The sequence below is a fragment of the Cebus imitator genome, unplaced genomic scaffold, assembly GCF_001604975.1.
Source record: "Cebus imitator isolate Cc_AM_T3 unplaced genomic scaffold, Cebus_imitator-1.0 Scaffold17, whole genome shotgun sequence".
NCBI classification, from domain to species: domain Eukaryota; kingdom Metazoa; phylum Chordata; class Mammalia; order Primates; family Cebidae; genus Cebus; species Cebus imitator.
In genome coordinates this window covers 2,204,307-2,214,081 of record NW_016107332.1, presented here as the reverse complement: position 1 = coordinate 2,214,081, position 9,775 = coordinate 2,204,307, and the positions used below count along the sequence as shown (strand labels likewise).

General features: G+C 40.8%; 1 long non-coding RNA gene across 1 annotated transcript; it reads right to left on the bottom strand.

Moving 5' to 3' along the window:
- Positions 1-337: 337 nt before the first annotated feature.
- On the bottom strand, positions 338-3,373 carry LOC108289657. Its single transcript, XR_001819258.2, has 2 exons — positions 3,290-3,373; positions 338-836 (listed from the first exon to the last, which is right to left on the bottom strand). It is a non-coding gene; the product is annotated as an uncharacterized LOC108289657 (long non-coding RNA).
- Between the last annotated feature and the right edge of the window lie 6,402 nt (positions 3,374-9,775).

Sequence of the window (9,775 nt, the reverse complement as noted above, 5' to 3'; positions counted from 1 at the left end):
TTTATTTCCTCCCCCAGGTTGGTGTGAGTTGGAAGGACAGTCCTTTGTTAATGAGGTCAAGAACAAGACCTACCATTTTGTGAGGTGGTTAGGGCTGCACTTTCAGATTTCAGATTTTATAAAAAGTGACCGAGAAAAAAAAAATAATCTGGGCTTCATCTGAGCAACACCAAGGCAACTGGTTAGGAAGTGAGAAGTCCAATCAGTTGGTGTGGCTAAGCAACATCAAACACCTTGGTTTTTCCAAGGAAATATTTCAACTGGCCAGCAGTTCAGGCTTTACGCAGATATAAGACTGAAATCCTGCCTGCAGCCAGGTTCCCTAAATAAAACTTGCTAAAATAAAAAAGATTTTTGTTTTAAGAGTTTCATGTCTGTCACAAAGGAACAGTGCTGGTCAAAGCACTGATAAACACAAAGCAATGTGTAGAGCTGGGAAAATCCCTGGGCTTGTTTTCTGGGACAGCATTAGCAATGCCCCTGTGTGGGTTCCATCTTTCTTGGGGGCTTTCTCAGCACACACTGGTGTGTGCCCTGCAGCTCCTGGGGTAATACTGATGCATGGGTTCTGGCAGAATCACCAGCCAAACCTCTGTCAGCTGGGAGCGGTATGGGAAAGAGTGGCCAAGGCCGGTTCCATCTGGCGCAGGCTCAAGGCCTCTGGCTGCATTACTTTTATTGTACTTAGCACTGAGTGCTTCAGAGCACTTGAAAATGCTTTGTCTTTATTAGTTTTCACAACAGTCCATGCTGTAGGACATCTTAATGTTAGATTTCCCACTTTAGCGTTCAAGAAGCTGATGATCAGAAGGCTTAATGGACTTGTCCATCATTACCTAGAAAATGAGTATTTGACCCAGGATTAGTCTGCATAAATATGGGTCTGTAATGGCTGTATAGTCCACAGATAGAATATTACCATTTTCTCTCAGAACCTAAGGGAATAATTTTCTCATCTCGTAGGACTCCCATCTCCTCCCAGGGCCCAGTGAAGCCCCTGCCAGTCTTACCTAAGGACATGAACTTGGTCTGAACTGCTGGAGGCACTCTCTTAACTGAGGTTGGGCTCAGCTCAGCTCTTCATTCTATGTCACACAAAAGACCCATGAGGGTTTCAGATGAGCTGGATTTTTTTTCTAATCTGCAATACTAGTACATAAAAACAAAACCTTAGGGAGCATAAACTGCATAAGCCAAAGTTAATCTTATAAAGCAATTCAATTTGATATGGCAAAATATGAGTCACCTTCCATGTGCAAGACCCAAGACTGAATAAAATCAGTCCTGATGCTCCAGGAGTTCAGAGCCTTCTGAGGTAGACAAATGCACACACACTCATTTGTACTACAGGGCTGACTGCATAATTGCTACACAAGAAGTAGAAACTAAATGTTAGGTGGGCCCAGAAGAGGAAGGAGACACTGATTCTGACTAGGGATGCCTGGAAGGTTTCTCTGAGGAGATGGGAGGGGCCCTTGACAAGTCAGACTTGCAAAAACAGAAACAGCGGTCCCGAGCAGTGTGATCTGCCCAAGCTCAAAATGCATTTCCTCATCCATCATACCAAACAGCTTTAGAACCATTATCTGAATGTTACCAGGGAGACATGGTGTATTGTGAAATTGAGATGATTTTTATTCTCAGCTCTATTGTGCTAAAAAATTCCAGAAATAAGGCAGTGGCAGAGTGACCCATTTTTCTCATTTTGCATAAATTTATATTTAAATTCTCACTATTGGGGACTTTCATAATAATGAGATTTATCCAGAGCCTTGCATCAGTGTTAAAGAAGGGCGTTCATTCAGAGGAAAATTTTCAAAAAGATCAACCATGCATTGAAATCCATTTATGTTTTCTATGTTTCTAACTGGCGTTTCTTGAAATATTTGCTAATTGCTAAATTATTTTAGCAATTAAATCCCCTGGTTTTTCTACTTATTTGAGTTAGTACCAAGCGAATAGATAAGGAGAAATCTATTTCCTCCATGGATATAGATTAAGAGGTTATAAACATAGGATTAGAGTTAACTATAGTATTAAGCAGGAGAAACTGGTCATAATATATGACAATGAGTTTTTTTCCGTGTTCAAAAATAGTATACTTGTCAAAGCATCCAGGCATTATGCTGAGAGATGCTTCATACATACTTTCTATTAATATCTCCTCTTTAAAAGTTTTCTGAGAAAGGTCTAATACAAAAAAATTGTTATGCTTAGACAGATATAAGAGTTCTTTGTTTTAAGATCTCTACTTGTGTGGAAATTTCTGCTTATAACTAGTACTTTGAGGCTGGGTGCAGTGGTTCATGCCTGTAATCCCAGCACTTTGGGGGCTGAGGCGAGCAGATCACTTGAGGTCAAGAGTTTGAGACCAGTCTGGCCAACATGGTGAAACCCCCATCTCTACTAAAAATGCAAAAAAATCAACTGCTTGTGGTGGCGTGCACCTGTGGTCCCAGCTACTTGGGAGGCTGAGGCAGGAGAATCGCTTGAACCCTGGAGGCAGCCTGGACGACAGAGTGAGACTCTGTCTCAAAAAACAAAACAAAACAAAGACCCAAAAAACAAAAACACCAGTACTTTGAGGTAAGATATTGGGTACATGTGAATCTGACAGAAAGACTATATATTTAATTTTGTCCAAAAAGCTTAAGTTACCTGATTATACATAGTATTGTGTACAGCGTTTTTCAGCTGAGATCTATACAACCCCAAGGTTATGAATTCAGGCCGGGCTCTGTGCTCATGCCTATAATCCCAGCACTTTGGGAGGCTGAGGTGGGAGGATCACTTGAGCCCAGGAGTTCGAGATAAACTTGGGCAACATAGTAGGACCCTGTCTCAAAAAATTTTAAATAAATAAAGTTAATGAATCCAGTCATTTGATTAATCATTACTGAATACATATGACACACCAGGCATTGTACTACATTCTGGTGCTTGCTTTAAAGAAGCCTACAGTTTTATAGGGTTTAGACAAACACTAAACATGCAAACGACACTCACTGAGTGTGATGAAAACCCTATTTTCTTGAATAGAAATCACACAGGTTATAAAATACACGATTTAAAAAAATCACTTAGAAAAACTGTGGCCAATTAAACTATGATGTAGTATTGATTATAAGAGTCATCCGACTTCAGAGATGTTAAAATGTAAAAAAAAAGTGTATATCAGAATCAGTGAAATGCAGTACTCTCAAGGAAAAACAGAGGGCTGTATTAGACTATCACAGGGAGATCTTTAAATAGGGATGACCTCCGCACTGACATACATTTTAGCTCATACCTGAAGAATAAGAATTTGGTCCTACTTCAGCCCAGGAGGAATGTTCCAGGCAGCAGGAAGAGCCTCAGGACAGAGGCATGTTTGGGGTGCCTAAATTATACTTCACAGGTTTCGTAGCAGTTGTCTTGGGGCTTCTTCCAAACCACCACTGTTTTATTATAGAATTCTAAACCATTGAGGCATCTCCCTTTCCACATGGTCCTCTGCAGCTGTTGTAGCTTTCCTGCTGTTGTGTGTTCTGTTTTCAGGCAGCTCACCGGCCCATCCCCTCTCAAGACTGCTGCTCTGGGGACCACCTCTCTGCTCTCCGTCGCCACCACTCTAGCCTGTGGCCTGCTCCTGGTTGAAGAAGCCATCCTCTCAATCAAAATGAATACTACTCTGAAAATCTTGGATGGTGCGACCTGATATTTTTGCACAGTGACCACAGATATTTTAGACCCCCAAGAGGTAGTCTTACTCTTTCAATTTTACTGGCTCCACTGTTTGAGGAACTTGGAATAATTTCTCTAGGGACTGGTCTGGAGGTACTATTGAATAACACCACAGTGTTTTTCTTCCTCCCCACTAAGGGCCAGCTGATGTCTCAAGACCAGACATAAAGCTTTTGGTGCTCAACTCACTCAGAATGAGAGCCCTGCTTTCCCTCAGCACTCCTGCCCTTCGAGGGTGGGGCCAAACATTTTCTTCCTTTGTTACTGGGGACTTTTGATCTTGGTTTTTGATATTTGTCATTCCCAGGAGAATTAGTACCCTGTGTCTTGGTAAATTGTAAGACCACTGTGGATTTGGGGTTGTCTCATTTCCCCATCCCTCCCTTCACAAGAAGGGAGAAAGAGAGAGAACACCCAAACCCTGCATCACTGCTCACTCACCTGTCCACAGCCTATGGAACAGCCGTTCGGGCAGCTGTCACAAGCTGTTCACACAGCTTTTCTAAGAGATCGGCAGTCTCCATGAGGAAGTGCTTATAACTCCCTGCTATGGTTCGAATGTGTCCTCCAGAGTTTATGTGTTGGAAACTTAATACAACAGTGTTGACAGGTGGGGCCTATAAGAGGTGATTAGATCACAAGCCTCTGCCCTCATGAATGGATTAACGTTACTGAAAGAGCGGGACTGTTATGCAAGCAAGTTGAGCCCCCTTCCTGTGTGCTCTCTCTTTCTTTCTCTCTGAAAAAGAGTGGGAGTTAGATGCTTTTTTTAAAAAAGAACTCCTTATACTATCTCCACTAATTTCTTTACATCCTATTCTAACCCCTCACATTCCATTCCTCCCTAATCCACTTTACTATAGTTTTCATTTTCACCAAGATTTATAGTGACACCAGCTAGTCAAACACGATGACTAACATTCTTTGTGATTTCATCTTACTGACCAATTGGCATGTGCTTGACCACTCTTCCACTGTTAAAACACCCTTGGCTTCCCTGATACCACGTTCTTCGGATTTTTTCCCCATGCCATTGTTTCACTCCTTTAGGGTTTTCTTTGCTTAACTCCTAAATTTTTGAGTATTCCTTAGGCTTGATTTTGGTTTCTCTGTTTGCTTACTGTCTTTATTCTCATTCTAGGGAATCTCATTTCTTCTCTTTATAAACCACCAGAATTATGATAATTTCCAAATTTATTTCACTAGCCCCACCAAGATCCAAACTTATATATCCAACCTCCTCCTTGATATGAAATTTGATGATTAATAATAATTTGAAACCAGAATTCTTGATTCCCCTCGCAAATCTGTTCTTGCCTTTATCATTTCAGTAAATGACATATCTACTTAGTTGTTCAAGCTAAAAACTAGAAGTCAGCCTCGATTCCTTCTTTTCTGTCACCCCTGTGTCCATCCATCAGCAAGTCTAGTCAGTTCACCCTCCAAAATCTATCTCAAATCTGTTTATTCCTTTTATTCTTTACCTTTACCCTCTTAGTCCAAATCACTGGCTGCAGTAACTATCTAACTGGCGTCCATGCTTCCATTTTTACCCCCTACAACCCATCCTCTACACAGCATTCAGGGTGATTTTTTTTTTTTTAAATATAACTCAGGGCATGTCTATTCTCTGTCATTTAAGTTGAACAAAATTCAGCTTCTTCACTTCATTTGATTTGGTCTCATCACACAAGCTTTATCCATTTAAGATTTTGTTTCTTTGTTATCAGGTGTAAAGATAGATCCTTTTATTCTTTGAAGGCAGATACATTTACCTTTTCAAATAGATCCCTTTACTTTTAGTTAAACTCTAATTTGCTGGCAAAAGAACACCGCTTTTCCTGTTTGGGAACTGGGTGTGGGCAGATATAAGGGACTGACAGGATGACCAGACATGTAGTAGAGAACCGCAGTGTCATTGCACAAATGCCAGCCTTCCCCACGTTCATGGCTGAGCCTAGTTAAAAGTATAGGGGAATTAAAGTTTTCTTCAGTGCACCAGCCATTCTGGGGGGAGTTATTATTGGGGGGAGTGTCATATTATTATCATCTGCCTCTCCTGCACTTATTTTGCAAAGTTTATAGTGCTTTCTTCTAGGCCTCTGTAAAAATTTGTTCTCATAATTTCTATGCGTGAAATGTGAACCCAAAGGTATCTGAGACAGATCTCAATCAATTTAGAAAGCTTTTTGTGCCAAGGTTAAGGACACACCCATGACACAGCCTTAGGAGGTCCTGACAACATGTGCCCAAGGTGGTCAGAATACAGCTTGCTTTTATACATTTTAGAGAGACATAATGCATCAATCAATACATGTAAGATTTACAGGAGTTCCATCTGGAAAGACAGGACAACTTAAAGTGGGGACTTCCAGCTCATAGGTAGATTTAAAAATTTTCTGATTGGCAATTGGTTGAAAGAGTTATTATCAGTAGAAAACAATGTCTGGGTCGTGATAAGGGGTTGTGGAGTCCAAGGTTTCAGTATGAGGTTGAAGCCTCCACGTAGCAAGTTTCAAAAGAGAATAGATGGCAAATGTTTCTTATCAGACTTAGGGTTTGTGTTGATGTTAAATGCTGGTCAGCTTTTCCTGAATTCCAAAAGGGAGGAGGACATAATAAGCCATGTCCAATCTGCCATTATGGCCTGAACCAGTCTTTCAGGCTAACGTTGGAGTGCCCTGTCCAAGAGGGGGGCCATAGAATTTTATTTTTGTTTTACAGAAATCATCTGGGAAAATATATTAAAAATAACAAAACAAGCATTTTGCATTTTTCTTTAAAAGATAGCCATGGCTTGTGGCTCACACCTGTAATCCCAACATTTAGGGAGGCCAAGGTGGGGGGAACACTTGAGGACAGGAGTTCAAGACCATCCTTGGCAACAGAGCAAGATATCATCTCCAGAAAAACCAAAAATAAAAAAAATTAGCCAGGCACAGCAGCACGTGCCTGTAGTCCCACCTCCTTGGGAGGCTGAGGTGGGAAAAATCTCTTGAGCCTAGGAGTTCAAGGTTACAATGAGCTATGATGGCAGCATTGCACTCCAGCCTGGCTGACAGACAAGAAAGAAAGAACAAAAGAAAGAATGAACAAAAGAAAGAAGGGAGGGAGAAAAAGGAAGGAAGGAAGGAAGGAAGGAAGGAAGGAAGGAAGGAAGGAAAGAAGGAAGGAAGGAAGGAAGGAAGGAAGGAAGGAAGGAAGGAAGGAAGGAAGGAAGGAAGGAAAGAAGGGAGGAAGGGAGGAAGGGAGGAAGGGAGGAAGGGAGGAAGGGAGGAAGGGAGGAAGGGAGGAAGGGAGGAAGGGAGGAAGGAAGGAAGGAAGGAAGGAAGGAAGGAAGGAAGGAAGGACCATATTTCATTTGACAAAGACTCCTTTATTGACCAAATGTAGTCAGGCTCCTCTGAGCCCTCCTTTTCCCTAGCCGTTATCTTTGGCCCCATCTTTGGCTTGCCATGTCTAGTTTTGGCAAAGGATACTGCTTAGCCAGTTTATAGAGAATCCCACCACCTTTGATAGCTAATCAGATTCTCCTCCCTACCCTTGATGTCTAATCAAATTCCTCTCTCCCAATCTCCTTGATACCTAGCCCTCTTAGTTTTTTTTTTTTTTTTTTTTTTTTTTTGTGTGATGGAGTCTTGTTCCATTGTCCAGGCTGGAGTGCAGTGGCACGATCTTGGCTCACCGTAACCTCCACCTCCCAGATTCAAGAACTTCCCCTGTCTCAGCCTCCCAACTAGCTGGGATTGCAGGTGCCTGCCACCACGTAGTAGAGCCACCACAGCTCTACTAATTTTTGTATTTTTAGTAGAGACAAAGTTTCACCTTGTTGGTCAGGCTAGTCTTGAACTCCTGACCTCAGGTGATCCACCTGCCTCAGCCCCCAAAGTGCTCGGATTACAGGTGTGAGCCACCATGCCTGGCCTCCTCTTAGTATGTTTCTATCTAATGACTCCCTCATCATGCCCCTTGGGTATATATTCCACTTACCCTTGTTGTATTTATTTATTTATTTATTTTTGAGGTAGGGTCTCAGTCTGTCACCTAGGCTGATATCCCTGTTGTGTTTAGAATTGAGTTCAATCTCTCTCCTCTATTGCAGTAGTCCTGAGTGAAGTTCCTTGCCATTTTTAACAAGTGTCCAATGCAAAATTTTACTTCAGTGGATTGATTCTAAGCACCTCTTTTTCACTTTTAAATTATCATTAATTCTCCCCGACCCCCCCCCCACGGTGTAAATCTTCTCTTCTCACTATGTTCTGACACATTAATTATTTAAGCAAGTTTCTTATTAGTTTTGAAATCATGACATCTACCTATTCTTTGACCTCTGCTCTTTAGAGCTGCTTCACAGTTGTAATCCTAATATTTCTTTCACATTGCAATTTGGGGATTCTTTTTGCCTTTCTCTTATGTAAGATTCCCCTATTTAGTTCCCCTGTCTTCCTCTTTATAATTTTTTTAAACAAATTTTTGGGGTACAGGTGAAATTTTGTTGCATGTATGTAATGCATAGTAATCAAATCATGGTATTTAGGATGCCCATCACCTGAGTACAATGCATTGTTTGTTAGCTATAATCACCCCATTCTGCTATCAAACATTGAATTTATCTCTTCTATCCAACTGCATGTTTGTACCCTTTAATCTATTTCTCTTCATTCTTTCTCCTTCCCTCAACCACCCTTCCCAATCTCCACTATCCGTTTTTACTGTCTACCTCCATGTGATCAAATTTATTAGCTTCCACATGTAAGTAAGAACATACAATATTTATCTTTTTGTGCCAGGCTTATTTTACTTAATATAATGACCATTCATCTTGCTGCAAATGATATGATTTCATATTTTTATGACCAAATTGTATTCCATTGTGTATATTTACCACATTTTTTTATCTGTTTATCTATTGGTGGGTATTTAGGTTTGTTTCATATATTTGCTACTGTGAATAGTGCTGCAACAAAATGCAAATGCTTTGCATCCCTTGGAACTATTGCTTTCTTTTGGGTAGATAGTAGTGGGGCTGCTGGATTGAATTCTGTTTTTAGTTTTTTGAGAAATCTCCATACTGTTTTTCAGAGTGGCTGCACCACTCTGAAACAGAGTACACAAAGTTCCTTTTTCTCCACATCCTCACCAACATCCAATATCTTCTCTCTCTCTCTCTCTCTCTCTCTATATATATATATATATATATACACACACACACACATATATGTGTATATATATATACATATATATGTATATAATTTGTATTTCTGTGGAATCAGTGGAATTATATATATATATATATATATACACACACACACACATAATTGCACTTTAGGTTCTGGGGTACATGTGAAGAACATGCAGGATTGTTGCATAGGTACATGCATGGCAATGTGAATTGCTGCCTCCATCCCCATCACCTATATCTGGCATTTCTCCCCATGTTATCCCTCTGCAACTCCCTACCCCCTGCTGTTCCTCCCCTAGTTCCCTCCAACAGACCCCAGTGTGTGATGCTTCCCTCCCTGTGTCCATGTGTTCTCATTGTTCAAAACCCACCTATGAGTGAGAACATGTGTTGTTTGATTTTCTGTTCTTGTGTCAGTTTGCTGAGAATGATGGTTTCCAGGTTCATCCATGTCCCTACAAAGGACACAAACTCATCGTTTTTTATGGTTGCATAGTATTTCATGGTGTATATATGTCACATTTTCCCTGTCCAGTCTATCATCGATGGGCATTTGGGTTGGTTCCAGGTCTTTGCTATTGTAAACAGTGCCACAATGAACATTCGTGTGCATGTGTCTTTATAATAGAATGATTTATACTCCTCTGGATATATACCCAGTAATGGGATTGCTGGGTCAAATGGAATTTCTATTTCTAGGTTCTTGAGGAATCACCACACTGTCTTCCACAATGGTTGAACTAATTTACACCCCCATCATCAGTGTGAAAGTGTTCCTATTTCTCCACATCCTCTCCAGCATCTGTTGTCTCCGGATTTTTTTTTCCCATTTATTTATTTTATTGCATTTTAGGTTTTAGGGTACATGTG